Below are 17,469 nucleotides of genomic sequence, written 5' to 3' on the forward strand. Positions count from 1 at the left end.
CTTCTTCAGCTACTCATGGAGATAATAATTGGGACATTGTTGTTGCACATGCTTTTGAAGCTCAGAATCACACTGATGCTTGGCAACAGGTCTTTATCTTGATCTTTGGTTTTATTTTTATAATTATTTTCTCTCTTTCCTTGGTTTTTTGTTTTTATATTTTACCTTTTCCTTTGCATTTTTTCGTTAATTTCATCATGAAAATAGTTTCTTGGAACTGTCAAGGTATTGGCAATCCATACTAGAAATTATCTCAAACACTGCTTGACTCATCATGACCCTCATGATTTTTTCCTTTTGGAAACTAGAGCTAAGTCAGGTAATATATAATTGTACCTTACTCACACTAGATATCCTCATTTCTGGTTTCGTTCTTCTATTGGCCTTTCTGGTGGTATCGCAATTGCTTGGAAAGATGGAGTTGATTTAGAAATTATGCACACTTCTGCTGACACTATTCAAGCTATAATTCATACCCATGATAATCATCCTGATTTTTTAATCACCTTCATGTATGGTGCTCATGATACATTAGATAATACTAGTCAATGGAATTATCTCCTAGCAATGAGTAGTTATGTTAATATTCCTTGGGTGTTGATTGGTGATTTGAATTTTACAATGCATGATTCTGAAACTCATAGTTCTCTTAATCAGCCTCACCATGCTAGACATATTAGAAATTTTGTTCACCATCTTGGGTTAGTTGATTTGGGTTACTCTGGTTCGGATACAACTTGGTCTAATCATACACAAGGGGATTATCATGTCGCTGTTAGACTTGATATAGCTTTAGTAAACAATCTGTGGATCAATAGTTATACTGCATCTTATCTTCAACATTTAGTACCTATTGCATCTGATCATAGTCCTATTATTTTACATACGATTCCCACCTTCAATAAGCAGTCTCCTTTTAAATTATACAAATGCTGGTTCCAAATTCCATCTTGCAACACTACCATAAGCCAGAGTTGGCATCATCAATTTTTGGGTTCGCCTTTGTATTAGTTTTCTAGTAAGCTTAAGTATACCAGATCTGAACTTCAACAATGGAAAAAAATAAACTTTGGTAATATTGAAGCAAATTTGCATCAAATTCAGTCTCAACTTCAACTATGTTATGATAACAACCTACCTGCTACTCATCCTCGTACTCAGTATCTTACTAACAGTTTGCAGACTTGGTTGGCCATTCAGAAAGAATATTTTATGTAGCAAGCTGGTGATAAATTCCTTGAAGCATACATGAACACTTCTTATTTTCACTCTACGGCAAATTTTAATAAATGACGATCTCATATTCATGCAATTCAAGAGCCTTTGGGATTACGGTATGACTCTAAAAAAGATATTGAAGATATATTTTTAGCTCACTACTTTGCAATAACTACTACTTCTGTGCCTCACTCTCATCCAGAGATTTTGCAGCTGTTTATATACCTTGCATTTCTGATTTAGAGAACCAAGATTTAATTTTCCTTCCTGATGCTGATGAAATTAAGGAAGTGGTATTCAACATCAGGCCATGGGCTTCTCCAGGAAACGATGGATTCCAAGCTTCCTTTTATCAAAAGTGCTGGGATACAATTGGTTCAGAGGTAATTTCAATGGTTCAATATTTTTTTACCAATAAACATATGCTGAGAGCCATGAATCATACTTACCAAGTCCTAATTCCAAAAATCCAACATCCACAAACACCTTCAGATTACAGACCTATTAGTCTTTGTAATGTTAGCTATAAAATCATCTCTAAGATAATAGCTAACAGATTGAAACCATTTCTGTCTAAGATTATGTCACCAACTCAAACAGCTTATGTTGCAGGAAGACATATTCAAGACAATGTAATTATTGCTCATGAATGACTTCACACTATAAAGACTAAAAAGATTAAACATGCTCTTGTCGGTATGAAGTTGGACACGTCGAAAGCTTTCGACAGGGTAGAATGGCCTTTTTTTCTTAGATATTCTTTGTCAGCTTGATTTTCATTCTGTTATATTTTTTGGTAAGCACACTACTCCTTCTCAGAAAATAAGTATAAATGGGATTCTTAACTTGTCTCAAATGGGTGTGGGAGAAAAATATTTGGGAATTCCTTTGCTCTTTCATAGATCTAGACACAAAAACTGTCAGGGTATTTTGAATAACATGAATATTAAACTTCAAGGTTGGCAAAGAAAACTAGTTAATCAAGCGGGTCGAACTACGTACTCAAGTTAATCATGTTCTGAGTTCAATGGGTATGTATCAAATGCAAATTTTTAAGTTACCAGAATCTATTCTACATCAATTGGATAAGGTTCAGCGGCAATATTGGTGGCACAATTCTCCTCGTCTCATTCCCTGGAATAAAGTCAGCATTCAAAAAAGACTTGGTGGATTAGGTTTGAAACATCTAGGGAACTATAATTATGCCTTTCTTGCTAAACTGGCTTGGCAGCTACTCCATAATCAAGATGCATTGTGGGGTAAACTTTTGAAAGGTAAATATTTCCCCCATGACGGTTTGTAGTTCTTTCCACCTCCAGATTCTGTTAATACAAGCTGGGTATGGCAAAGTATCTTTCAAGGACCTCAAATTATTCTCAGGTATGCAAAATGGCAAGTGGGACATGGCACTAGTATTAATATTTGGACTTCAAATTGGATTCCATCTTTACCAACATCACTTACAGATTGGGATGTTCTTCATCTTTCTGATTATCAATGGTTTTCTCAACTGATTAACTCTCAAACTGGTAACTGGGATATTCCTCTCCTTCGTCAATTGTTTACTTCATCACGGGTAGATTTAATTTTTACTATACCCATCCAGTTGGATCAAGAAGATATATTGATTTGGCCTTACATTGCGTCAGATGTTTTCGCAACTTCTTCTTGTTATAATTTGTTGTGTCAACAAGATAATATGGACAACACAACTCTCAATCTGTCTCCTTAGTTCTGGTTAAAATTCTGGAAGCTTAAAATGCCGTATAAATATCAGGTTTTTGTGTGGAAAGGTCTTCATGATGCTCTGCCAGTTAAAGTTAGACTGTTTACGCACATGAATTTTGTTGATCAACATTGTGTTCTCTGCAATTCAGCACATTCTGAAGATATTGATCACCTTTTTCTTCATTGTCTCTTCACTCAGGCCATTTGGAGATACTTTTTTCCTCAGCAGGGTAGCTCAATTGTGCAGTTTGATTCTCTTGTTTCTTGGGTTCAGACTTGGCACTATCGTGACTCTTAGATAAACATCCATAGTAACCCTCATATCATACATATAATAATTTGCATTATGTATTTTATCTGGAAACATAGATGTAGAGTCATATTTTCTAGTCTTTTTCCTAATCATATCTCTGTCATTCATCAAATTAGCTTATATATTTCTAAACATCAGTTACATATTGCATCAAGTATTCCTACTATTGTTAGAACTGTTGTGAATGAAACTTGGAAGCCATCTCCGTTGAATGTTTTGAAAATCAATATCGATGCTTCTTACAGTCCTCTCTCATTAATGGCTGGTATTGGTATAATAATTCGGAATGATGCAGGGCAATATATGGATGGAAAATCAATGATAAGAAGATCTATTGATATTTACCAGGCAGAAGCATGGTCTTTATTGGAGGCTATGGAAATGGCGACTTCTAATGGTTTGTGTGATGTTGTTTTTGAAACTGATAACCTGAATATCAGTTCTTATGTTAACAATCAGTCTTCTCTTCCTTCCTAGCAGAGTATGCCTTTGCTTAAGAAGTGTGTTCATATATGTTATATTAATGTTGTGTGGTCTTGTGTGTTTGTCTATAGGAATTGTAATAAGGTTGCTGATGCACTAGCAAGGGCTGCTAGAAAGCATCATCTTTGTGGAGAATGGTGGTCTAATCCACCTTCTTTGTTAACTACCTACTTGGAAAATAATGTAACAAACTTTTTAGTGTAATATATGTATTCCTTTGTTCAAAAAAAAAATAGTTCGATCCTAAGACCTCATGGTTACTTTCGATATGATTCGGGAACTGGGAAACACTGATACGGACACGACACGACGCGGATACAGGGACCAGCAAAATTCATCATAACATGGACACGTTTATATATATATTATAATGAAATAATTATTATATACTAAAAATACAACAATCACGCAAATACATGAAAAAAAACTCAATTTTATGCCGTCCACGTGTAGAAAAATTAACTATTTTACTATTTTTCATGACACACTAGATTACCCAACTAGTAAAATAGAGTATAGATTTTTGTACGTGCGTCGTGTTGGTGTTCCACACGCGTCTTGTGTCCAACGCCCGTCTGACACAGACACACCACCAATACCAACATGTCGGTGCTTCACAGTTCGGGAACTACATATTTTTTTGAGGGGCTTAAAAAAAGTCCTTAGAATTATTTATTAGAATACCTCATTCAAATTGAGGTTCGGAATGTTACATAAAAGAGATATATAGTTGAAAAACAAACACTTATGTTACATCATTATACATTGCACATTAATACAATCAATCTACAATGTGATTTCTTTGATCTATATGAAAAACATGGAATAGTCTAATCAAATCCTTGAATCTCCAATGAACTCATTCCCCAAAATGGCTTGCTCAATAATATATGCATCTCCTTCAAGTATCACATCAATGAGATTAGATCTCTAATCAATCGAGTTTTCCATTTTTCCTTAACCATCAGAGAAGTTGTATCAAAAACAATAATCTGGTATCCCAAAATTCTTCGAATAATCTTCCACATAAATAATTAATTCTTTTGTAAGAAGCTTCTGATTCTCCAAAATTTCTTCCAAAGAAAATCACTGATATCTGAAGTTGCTGCCAAAACATTGATTGAGAGAATACCGGAAAATAATTTCGTCCATCATGAGATTGTTAAGACAATATTTGGTGAATCAATCTGCTTCAACAAATCCACATGTTTGGTTGTAACATCATATTCCATTAGAACTGCCGTTAAACTATGATAAATCGCTATAACAGCGCAATAAAACATTACAGGGCTTGAAGTAGCCATGAATAATATTACAAAAGTGAAAACTACAGAGAAACCCATTTTCTCAGATTTGCTAACCGTGAAACCCACGGGCGCAAAACTTCATGTGCACCCCCATTGTCACAAAAAAAATTATTCTAAAACCCATTATTTATAAAATTCTGTTTTGATCTTTTCTAAAGGAAAAACTACTTCTTCAATTCGTTTTCTTCTTCCTCCCAACTGTAAATCTTCATCAACACTTGAATCAGATCGATAAGAACGATTATTTGAGGTCGATTGAGTTATGGATGTATTGTTGCAAAAATATAGTTGAAGCTGCTGCCGAATCTGGTAATGATTGAAGAGAACATTTGTTTTTGCTGGTAATGAATATGCTATGAGATCGATGGGGGTTTTGAGTCTGTTGCTGCTATGAAGATTGAGATGATGAATTAATGGGTTTCTGTGATGGTTAGGGTTGCAGAAGAGCAGGAGAAGAATTTACAACAGCAAGGAATTGGTTAAGGAAGTTGAAGGTTAGGGTAGAAGATGAATAAGGGTTTCGATTCTAATATGAATCTGTGTTGCAATCGAGAAGAAATTGTGGGTTTACCAAGAATTAGAAGATGGGGTTTGAGATGTTCTGGCATTTATATGATTGAATAAGTCTATTTGTGGTATAAATTGTAGGCATGAATTGAAATGGCTAGGTTTGATTTCCGGGATGTATGGTTGTAACAATGGGGGTTGCAGGTGGAACAAGTACTGGTGGTTGTGTTCAAAGAAAATTGAGAGGTACATCTTGAATGTGAATGGTTGCAGTTGGATAGGTTTACAACAACAAAGAATTGGTTGTTTCTGTGGAGTTTACAAGAATCCTCAATGTGGATGGAGAAGTGTTGTGTTAATGAGGAGGAGCTGATGATGCAGTGGGAAATATTGTAAGAAACTGAGTTGTAGCTGTTGTAGGTGAGCTTAAGCTTGATGTGACAGTGTGGTTGAACCGAGAAGGTATGGCTTGCGGCTGTTGGTTATTCTGGTCTGTGAAGATTTGGGTTGCTGCTGTGGTGACGAAATCAAGAAAGGCATCTAGGATTCATGTTTGCAGAGTTACTGCAGTGGTTTGCGGTGATTGTATGGGTGCAACTGAATATGGAAATGTTGTTGTTTGTTGTTGCCGAGAGAAGGGGATTGCAGTCCAGAACAAGTTAAGAAAGAAATGAGGTTGTTGATTTGTGAATGCAAGGGTTCACCTGGTTGCAGTGAAGGCATTATTGGTTACTTGAACTTGAACTGGAAGTGGAAGAGTGGTGTCAGCTTAAGAAGGGATTTAGATGGAGAATGAACAAGATGACTTGATGCTGCTTAAGAAGGGATTTAGATGTATGTTAGGGAAGGTGGAGTTGTGGTGTATAACATGTTATGCAGATTAAAATAGCTGCATAACTTGATGGAGAATTGAAAAGGTGCAGAACATGTTATGCAAATTAAATTAGATGTATAAATTGTTATGCAACAAATTGAAAAGGTGCATAACACGTTATGCAACAAATTTTTGTTACTATTGAAACCAGCAAAAACAAAGACTGCATAACTTGTCATGCACCTACAATAATATCTTCATAACATGTTATGCAGTCGTGAAAATGGATGCATAAAGCATCATGCAACCACTTTTTTGTAAGCACTGAAATAAAAAAATTGATGCATAACTTGATATTTATCCAAAAATATGGCTGCATAACGCATTATGCATCAACTTTTTTTTGTAAGCACTGAAATTAACTAAAACAATGGGTGCATAACTTGCTATGTAGTTGAGAAAATTAATTATTGCATAATTCGTTGTGCGTCTTTTGTTCTTTGTGATGTTATTCTTTTAGGCATATATATCATTTTAGTGGTTGCATAACTAAATTAGTAAATGCATGAACCAAAATATGGTTGCATAATGTTTTATGCATCTTTTGTTGCGCCTGCATAATGTGTTATGCATCTTTTTTGGTGGCTGCATAATGGTAATGTATCAAATTTTCGAACATTTTCTCTAAAATGATGATCACCTCGGATTTTTTCGTGAAAAACAAAAAATTGATATTGTTGTTTGTACTCGTTGTGTAGCTTTCTTAAAAAACTTTCCAACGATATAAAATTTGTAAAATTCCAAGACGCGTTTTTTTAGATAGGTTATATTATAGTTTTCTTGCCAATTATACCCCTGTAAAATTAGGATACATAACCCGTTATGCAGACATTTTTCAAAATTTATATAATTATGGGTGTCATAGAAATAAAAATATATCTTCGGCCTAACAATAAGAATATTTTTTTTTGGGCCTTAGCCTAATTTCCCTATTACAAAAACTAATATGAGAACAATTTGTCGATCTTATAAATTCAAATCTACTAATTAGAAAATCCCAAATCTACTCAGCAATTCTGAAATCTGAGATCAAATCCGACTAGACCAAGATTTAAAAATGCAAAAATTTGTAGAAGAGAAGTTTTTGATAATTAAACGGAAAAAACGGTTTTGGTGAAGAAGAGAGTTTTTTTTTATATGGCATATTTAACTATGAGGTTTTTGAGCTAGGTACCGTTTTCTCTTAGACTTGTTGGGCACATATTTATTTGGATTTAAAATTTTCCTACGATCCTATTATATAATAATTTTTTGAATTAAAATGTAAGATTCAATGAATAAGATCCAGACGCGTTATTTGATTTGGGGAAAAAAAGCAATTAAAAGAATTAGTTGTACTATTTCAAAAAAATGTATGTGTTGCTGGATATTTTCATAGATGAAGACACATCTCCTATATACATGAAACCTTCTATAAATTGCGAAAACTTTCTCCCATTTTAACACATCAAAAATATCTGATTTCTCTTCCCTCTAAGTATTATCAGAATCCATAAAATGTGTGTCCTTGGTTGGGTCAAGGGAGTACAACTCTTGAATTCAACAACGTTGTTGGGACTTCATTGTATTTGGTGAAAAGAATCCAACAAATTTGAAAATATTAGTTCGTTGACCAGTTATACTCACCAAAGGATCGAATTATTTGCTGAAAAGAATAGCAAGGTCTTGAAATCAGTGATACAACATTCTCTTATGAATTTTAATTTCTTGATAATGATTCTTGCTTCAGTATCGCTATCTTTTGATTTGTATGGTTTCATATTGTGTTTTGGTCGGAGGTGTATCTTCTAGGAGTTTGTCGTAATCATGTAGTCATGTTTTCTTTTCAGCACTTCCACAGTGCAGTGCTCTTTTATTAATGAATTTTGATTTCCCCCGTTTTAGTATAGTTTGTAGTACCAAGTATCCAATTAATGGACTTAATATGGATCATTGATTAAATAAAATCAATCAAACATAAACAAAGAACACACAAGAATTAAAGTGATTCGACACTAGCGACTACATCCACTAGAAACCCCGAAGAATGAAATATATTGATCTCCGGATTTAATTATGCTGGGATGATTAGAGTTACATAAGGTACTCTTCGTTATAGGTTGAGTGATAAGAGATAAACTATGATTAAACCACATGATAAACATATCCACAAATCTTGGAAGCTTTGACTGTTCTTCACTTAACTGGAGTTTACGGTAGTTATATTACACGTACTTAGTCTTCTCTTTACGTGAACTGAACGATCACCTTGGTGGTTGATACATGAACACAATATTCCATTAATTACCCCCACCCCTGTCAAGTTGAACACACAACTTTTGTGAAGTGTACAACTAGAACAATCTCAGAAGATAACTTTGTAACCTAAATAATGTAGGTTGAACTTCGAACTTCAATCGCGAACCATGAGATGCATGACACTTAAACAAAGCTACGACAAGTAGATTTTTATTACGGCAACATATATATAGGTCTTGTTCCTTAGGGCTGAAAATTGGACTCGCCGGATAAGACGAAGATAAGACAAACAAACTGTTCGTACAAGAGTCTTCCATAAATGGATATCTGTCTACGAGAGTTTTCGTGAGTGAAAACTATTGTTGGATATGAGATCGGAAAGATCAAATATTTTCAAAAAATAGAGAAAATATTTCATGCAAAATAGATTACTAAATGGCAGGATATTCTCATAAATAGGATATATTTCCAGAATTAAATTATCGGAAAAAAGAGAGGAAGGAACTTAACATATGCTATCAAAAAAAGGAAGGAACTTAACTATAACCGCATCAAAACGATATAGAACCATGGTTATCGACAACTAAACCTTGTTAAGAACAAGGGTTGTGATGCAAGTATGCTAAATTGCAAATGAGACTATCAATGGAACATGATATCCCCATAGAATGTTATCTATGATATCGCGCAACAGTGAACAACAATAGAAAGAAAAATAATCAATGAAAAAGGATTTGATTTGAAGAGAAAATGAAATAGGACATTTTTTGGTGATGTCGACCGAAATAGACACGACAATTGTTGGTTTTAAAAACCACGATACACCAACAAGTCGACAATGAGAATAACCACCAATTATACGATCTTTGTATGGATAAACAAAGACTCTACAACAATATCACAATAGAGTTGACTAAGAAACAACAGTACCCCTGATTATATAGTTAACTGGAATATAGCTAGGGTACATGATGGATGATTATAGAGACAGTACCCTTGATCAACCAATGACAGAAATTTGGAAATCAAAATGAATTTTCGTAATTAAAATTACTTGTTGATAGACTTTTGATTCGAAAAATATAAATATTGATTGACAAGATAACAAATCCTTAACCCATAACAAAGCTGCACGAGAAGATTGATTTAGTTGACAATATCATGGTCAACTAACATTTGAGGAATATTAGCTCATTAAATCAGAGCAATATTTGAATACTTAGATCATGGATAAAGATCTAAAAGAAGATATATTTGATCATCAAAAACCTTTCGTGAGTGAAAACTGGATTCGAAAGATTTTGAGGAAAACCTATGACGAATGGGTTGTGATTGAATGAATAAACCCCCGAGATATGGGTCAAGAGTAGGAAATAAATTAAGGGTCCTAGTCAATAACAATGATCTTGTGACGCATAACAAAGATAACAGTTAACCAGAAACGCAAAAACACAATCTATTGCTTAGAAAGATATTTAGGAAAACTATTGACTAAGGAAATATTCTTTGATGTGAATAAATATCATAAAAAAAAAATATAGGAAACATTATCTATATACCCTATTACGAGACTCATTGAAAAATACCTTTTCAAACTTAAAATATATCCCTAGTCTTCTAGAAGCCTTATCCTCTTAATACAACATTACTATAATACCCTTTCTTATATATTGTCCTCACAACCACCCACGACCACCACCACCACCGTCGACAAACCACCACCACCCCAAATGACCACCGCCAACCACCACCGCTGTCCACCAACCACCACCACGGCCCACCACCGCCGCCACCAACAACCACCATTTCCCTCCACCGCCGCCACTGTTCACCACTACCGACAACCACCACCACTACCTACCGCCGCCACCAACCACCACCACTTTTCTCCACCGCCGGCGTCAAACACCATCAGCAACCATCACTACCACTTACCATTGCGAGTCAACTTGCTGAAGTTGTCTTCAAATCTGAGGCAACTAATCACCATCCGCAACCATCGCTACCACTTACCATTGCGAGTCAACTTGTTGAAGTTGTCTTCAAATCTGAGGCAACTAGCTCAGGTAGTCTCCAATAGTCAAGGCAACTAGCTCAAGTTGTATGTAATATATAGTGTGTCCGAATCTGAGGCAACTAGCTCAAGTTGTATGTAATATATAGTGTGTCCGAATCTGAGGCAACTAGCTCAGGTTGTCTTCAAAAGTGAAGGCAACTAGCACAAAATTGTCTCCAAATCTGAGGCAACTCGCTCAAGTTGTCTTCAACAGTGAAAACAACTAGCACAAAATTGTCTCTGAATCTGAGGCAACTGGCTCAAGTTGTTTCCAAATATGGAGGCAACTAGCACGAGTTGTCTACAACAAAAATCGATATATGGACAAGTTGCTAAAAAAAACTGAAGCCAACTAGCCCAAGTTGTCTCCAAATCTAAAAGCAACTTGTTTAATTTGTCTCCAAATATGTAAGCAACTAGCACAAGTTGTCTCCAAAGTGTTACAAAAATGAGTGAACCTGGTTTGATTCGAACACATATTTTTTGACATGGAGTCAATCGTGCTACCATTACCATTGCACCACAGATTCATCTAAATATAGTTACTTCAATGTTTCTACTGTTTAACTTCACACTATTCAAGCAAATGATTTTTTTTCATGCATACGTCTCCCATAGTCATAAATGCTAAAGCAGGTCACCACCACAAACTCGATATATACCCAGTATTTCATGTCAGAGATGTCACAAACTATACTTCAATAAGGCTTAGACTGTTGAACAGAGAATTAACAATATGAAAATATTGATAAATCAACTAAAAGTAATAAGGTGGTCATTGTCTTCAATTACCATCTTTACGAGGATAACACATGATTGTTGTATATTTTTATAATGACAGACATCAAACGATGTATATGAATAGCTCGACACAGTCTGTCAGAATACACTGACATCACCAGAAATATGTAAATATAAGTAGAACTCACTGGTAAAAGCTTCAAGATTAAATGCATGCCGAGAATTAGACTTGTTGGCTTGTACACAGACGATGAAATAGGCCAACAATGAACATTTAGACACCTTAAAAAAAAATTACACTAGTCACTACACTTCTGATACCCTTGAGTTTAATGTATCCGCAAAGAGCAATTTTTATTTCCACCTATAATTTCATTCTCATTCAGTATACATACAAAAATCAAAAGTAACAAATTAACATAATTCATAAAGAAAATACGCACTCAAAATTTAGCCGCTCATAAGACAGTTACTTACAACAATACAAATGCATAAGCTATGATGGTCATTTTTTGCAGTAGAGATGATGGGAGAGCTAATATTGCTAACCTGGTTACTGAGATCTTAAGTTTGCTCTTCAGACTCATCTTTGTCCAAGGATCACCAATAGATTCTGACAGGGTCTGAATATGCAATAACAATTAATGATCAATTACGAAATATTAGCACCTGAAAATGACGTAACAAAATCCAAACGGAGGACAAAATTTAGGATCCGAGACACAATACACATCATAAAAAAATCACTTACAAAAATGGTTCATCAGTCTAAACTGCATACATACAGTAAATGAAAGTACTCATGACTAAAGTCTACAAGTACACAAAGGACAAAAGACACTAAATGCCTACTGGCTCATCATCCGAAGATGATAAGAGAAACAAAAGCCACACCTGAAAACAACCAAGGTCTGCTGGCTCTTGGTTGAGGTCTGCCTGGTCCGTCTAAAGCATTCTAAGTCCAAAGTCCAAACCCCTTACTACCGAACGACAATTCCGAAGAACCCTCCTCTTTCAGTCTCTGAATATATTATCAATGATAAAATTACAAACTCAAATTTCTCAAACAATGAAACTCAATCAAACAAAAATTATGTTTTCAAAAATAATCAAAGAAACTCAGTACTACAAGCACACCTTTAGGATTCAAGTTTTAACTGTAATATGTGTGTTCATCAGAGGAAATCGGTCCATTTTAACTAGTACCCTATTTTAACTTGTAATCACATAAAAAAGATAGTACGAATTCAGGAATAGCTCAAAACTTCAACTACCTAGAATAGGATAACGAGAGATGTAAATGGAGTAGTTCAAATTCTACTAACAAAACGCCAGCAGTACCACCATCTAAGAAGTGAGAACAATTCTGATCTTGTTTTTGATGATACTTTCTCACTCCACCACCATCACTAACACCACCACCACCACCACTACCACCAGGATTTAGAACATCAGCCACTCTTCTTACTGGTTCTACTTGCAAACTCAATATTACAAAACTAAAAATGCATGGATCTCAAAGACCTCTCCTTGTAGAAACCCCACTATCATTATCACCACTGCATAACTATTCTTATTGACAACATTAATTCCAGATTCATATACCACAACCTCCGCCAGTACATCAACAACAGGAAACCAACACCAGTGTTGCAACATCCACCACCAACAACATCTGCCACCACCAACACCACTATATATTAAAATCAACAATCTCCACAAAATATCCTGAAAATTGAAAACCTAAAAATTAGTTCTAAATCAAAATCGATCAATTGAATTTAGATCAATTGATAACGAATGTGATTTAAACTAAATCAAACATGCAACAAAGAAAACCGATAATTACCTGAAAACAAAATCGAAAACCTAAATCTCTGTCTCGATTGTCTGGATCTTCAATTGACAACGAAATGAACTTAAATTGAGAAGAAAATCAACTATTGATGGTGACTATGAAGTTCGATTTCGAAGATTTGATTGATCTCAGACAAAGATATCTCTCAAAATTTCAAATCGTCTCTGAAAATCTCTCCCACCCAAATGAACCAAAAAAAAGTATTAATAGGTTCTATTGGGTGTTAATTTGTTGAAGACCGCGGAGGTGGTGGTGGTGGGAGAGATGGTGATGGTGGCTGAAAGAGGAGGAAAGGAAGAAGATTTTGTGGATCTAAAATGATGATTCCATTTAAATCGTTATTAATATTAAAACGATATTTATGGTATCTATCTATCTATTCTACATAAAGCCAACTACCCTTAGTTGAAGCTGCCCATTTTGGACTATTTTACCCCTGCAAATTGGTGAGGGCATAATAGTAAATAAATCTAGGAATTAATGGTATTACACATTTGCCCATGTCACAAGGGCACTAAAATAATTTAAAGCCTCTTGAAAATGAATCTCTAAAATCATCTCCAGTAGCCATATTCTTAGCAGCCGTGTGATTGTGATCAAATCTGACAACTAACATGGAAAGAAGAAACAAATCAAACAAGCCTTCATCAACAGAAATAACAAATTACTAATCCCCGATTTGTAAAAAAAAATAACAAATAACTAATCCTCCTATAAAAATCATCAAGTGATTAATTAACTTTTTCTTTTTGATGTTTAGATAGATGCGACTACGGTATGAGGCGGTGGTGTTTAAGATTTTTGTAAATGAAGCGGAGCTGTGTAGGTGGGCAAAGAAGAGAGAAGAAAGATCACCGCAGAAGCAGATGAAGGCAGGAAAAAATAAAAAAGAGGAAGGAGATAGAAGAGTGAGAAAAATCTGATTTCGTTTTAGGTTTAGGGATTAATATAAATGAATGGGCATGATCAAATATAAAGGTGAAATCCACGACTAAGATGTACTCACATAGGTTGTAGCACGTGGGGTGTGTTCTTGTTAAAAATAAAAAGAATTTCCCTTTAAAACGGGAGGGATATTTATAAGTGGGAAAGGGTATTTGTAAAATTTGCAGGGTGTTTATAACATTTCCATAAAAATAAAATTTCTTAGATATTTTATCTTGATTGAGGTATATCTAATAAGACAAAATTCAAGACATTTAGAAGTAAAATAGGCTACTCCTTAACCATATATTTTTAAAATGGCTAATATATCTTTGTTTAATTAATATTAAAATTATGATTAAGTTAATTAATTGAGTTTAGATGAATTAATCTAGTAGATTAAAACTTTTGAAATTATGAATGGAGTAGATTAAAACTTTTGTCTCATGAGTTCAATCAAAACTAGTTTAAATTCTGTGCAAAGTCGGCAAGGTATACGGATGAAGAACATTCCGACTATATGCATCACTAGTCGGCATTTATTCGATTTCTTACCTTGCCGGTTATATTATAATCGGCATGTAAATATTTCCTACCTTCACTATACCATATGGCCTGATTTGAGTCATATTGTTTTTTTGGTTTGAGACACGTAGAAAAGGTGCTTGGTCCATTCATAGATTTTTACAGCGACTTCTATGTTTTTCTAGCTTCAGTTAGTAGGTATATATCCCTGCAGTACTTTGGATATGAAAACCCCAATGACTTCTCCAACTGATGATTCAAAGTTGCACGCAGAGGGATCAGTTAGATCCTAGTAATGAAGTGCCTGTAGATGGAAAGTTATTAGTGAAATTGCAAGAGCAAGATATAAGGAGTCCATAAAGGCACCAAAGATTCATGATTTCTGCTTTAGAATTCCTTTCGGTAAGTGTAATCATATTTAAATTTAATGAAAGTGAAACTCGACTGTACATTCGGATATGTTTCTGCTCATTTTGACCGTCAAATCCTCGTGCTTCTCAATTTTAATGATTAACTGCATCTAGTTGCAGGTGCCTAGTGATGAAGAGCTTGAATATGGAAACTTATGAATTGATGTGGAGTTACAAGGTAGTGTACGCCTTCCCTGACTAATGTATGCAGATCATAGGTTTCTACTATTAATAATATAATCAGTAGAAAATCCAGTGGTTCCTATTTTAATGAAAATTGTATGCACCTCCTTTAATATTTTTATGATTGGCACGGTTCAGTCAAGAGCTTCCGCATTTCTCACCAAATTATAAGCAGATTATTTTCACCTTAATGTCAGGCGTCCATGGTAGTTAGGTTGATTCTCTGTTATAATATAGCTGGTGTGTGATTCGTTGTGCCATAAGTAGACAACCAATTCTAGAGATTGATATGATTAGCGAGATTTCCATATGCAGAAATTGTTATATCACGATCATATTATCGAGAAAGCGAGTGATTCACATCTCTACCGTTACTCATATCAACGAGAACAATATAGTGAACTTGTAATTCCTGTAATCTAGGTGGTGGATTCAAAAGCTCTAGTCCTTTTTATCTATTTTAAACTCTGCTTCTAGACATATTTTATCTTAATTATCATTGCTCAAATATCAGCTTTGAAACTTCTACGAATACTTTCAGTCACCTTTTGTTATGTTATTATATAGAGTATTATAGTGTTGTATTGTTCGTTGCTCTAATGTTTCTGTAGATTATTTTGGTACTCAATTTGCGTTAAGTTCTAAGGGATCTGTCCTATCTTTTTGTGCCTTGTTTGGGGCTCAAAGCGTTGCCTCGCATTGCTAAAAGGAAATGGTAGAATAAGTAGTAAGTAAACAAAACTAAAATTTATATGAAACACGTGTTTGAGGATGAAAACGGTTTCTGCTGATTTCGGTAATTTCGGGTGTGTGGGTGAGAAACGAGTCTAAACCCTAAACAATGTACTGCAAGGGAGTACTTTAGATTCAAGAGATCAATCTGTACAAATCCGACCTAAACCAAGAAATGGCCATTCCAGACTTGCTTCGGTCACATAGAAGAGGAGAAGGGTTGGTTTTGGGGAGGGAAGCGAAGAGAGTGTTGAGACCAGAATAGTTGATCCTGGAAGAGTAGTTTATTTGTGACTTGCATCAGAAAGTGGGAAGCTAACAGATGAGAAAGCAAACGTTTTTTGAGTGTTGTATGCTCCTGACCAGAACTTGTTGTTCGGTGGAAATAGGTAAGACCTATTTATACAAGTCGAAGTGAAACGTACTCTGATCTCGTAAGAAATGGAAAACAGATGAGTAAATGAGAGGAGGTGGTAACCGGTAACGCCTGAAATTGATGTTCCATAAAAGAAAGCGTTTTACCATTACTCCCTGTATTTACTAACCGCCTCATGCTTATGACACTGTCTTGTAACGGGCGTAGTGTACACCGGACGCTGTAAACCGCCAAACCAATACCCAGTGAGCATCCCCCAGTTTGTGACATGTGTTGATGTCTCGAGTGTTTTCGTGGAAAACATGTAGCATGTTGCTGTTGTTTGGCAAGTTGAGCTTGGGAGACTTGTCGGCTCGGTGGTGACCTTCGACGGTCGAGATTTTGCATCTTGAGAGGAAGGGTAGTCGTTGATTATTGCAACCCTTCGTTTGGTAGCCAGTGGCATGAAAGCATGGCCGGCATGGCTTTAATATGGCCTAGTTTAGGCGTGGAAAAAATCTAGGGTTTTGGCATCGTTTGGGCGCGACCAAAACTAGGGATTGGCGTCGAGCCAAAAGGTTGCCCTGCGTTAGCTGGTAACCTTGGACTGCTAAGATCTGCGGAAATGTGGCCGTCGATTGTTGCAAGCCTTCGTTTTGGAATCCGTGAAGGGAAGGCTGGCATGGTATGGTTAGGCGCAGCAAGGTGGCTGGCACGGCATGCCATTGGCACATGTGGCATGGTCGGCATGCCTTGGCGCGGTTTAGGCGTGGCCAAAACTATGGTTTTGGCGTTGGGCCAAAGGTTACCATGCGTTGGTTGGTGACCTTGGACGGGTAAGATTTGCATCTAAGATGGAAGGGTGGCCGTTGATTGTCGCTTCGTTTTGGCAGCCGTGAGGGAAAGGCCGACATGGTATGGTTTAGGCGCGGCAAGGTGGCTGGCACGACATGCCATTGACACATGTGGCATGGTCGGCATGCCTTGGCGCGGTTTAGGCGTCGGCGTTAGGCCAAA

General features: G+C 35.8%; 1 long non-coding RNA gene across 1 annotated transcript; it reads right to left on the reverse strand.

The window, feature by feature from the left end:
* Window positions 1–11,482: 11,482 nt before the first annotated feature.
* Window positions 11,483–14,245, reverse strand: LOC113326763. Its single transcript, XR_003348527.1, has 4 exons — window positions 13,315–14,245; window positions 12,740–13,193; window positions 12,360–12,486; window positions 11,483–12,088 (listed from the first exon to the last, which is right to left on the reverse strand). It is a non-coding gene; the product is annotated as an uncharacterized LOC113326763 (long non-coding RNA).
* Between the last annotated feature and the right edge of the window lie 3,224 nt (window positions 14,246–17,469).

This window comes from Papaver somniferum, unplaced genomic scaffold (assembly GCF_003573695.1).
Source record: "Papaver somniferum cultivar HN1 unplaced genomic scaffold, ASM357369v1 unplaced-scaffold_10, whole genome shotgun sequence".
In the NCBI taxonomy this organism is placed as follows: Eukaryota; Viridiplantae; Streptophyta; class Magnoliopsida; order Ranunculales; family Papaveraceae; genus Papaver; species Papaver somniferum.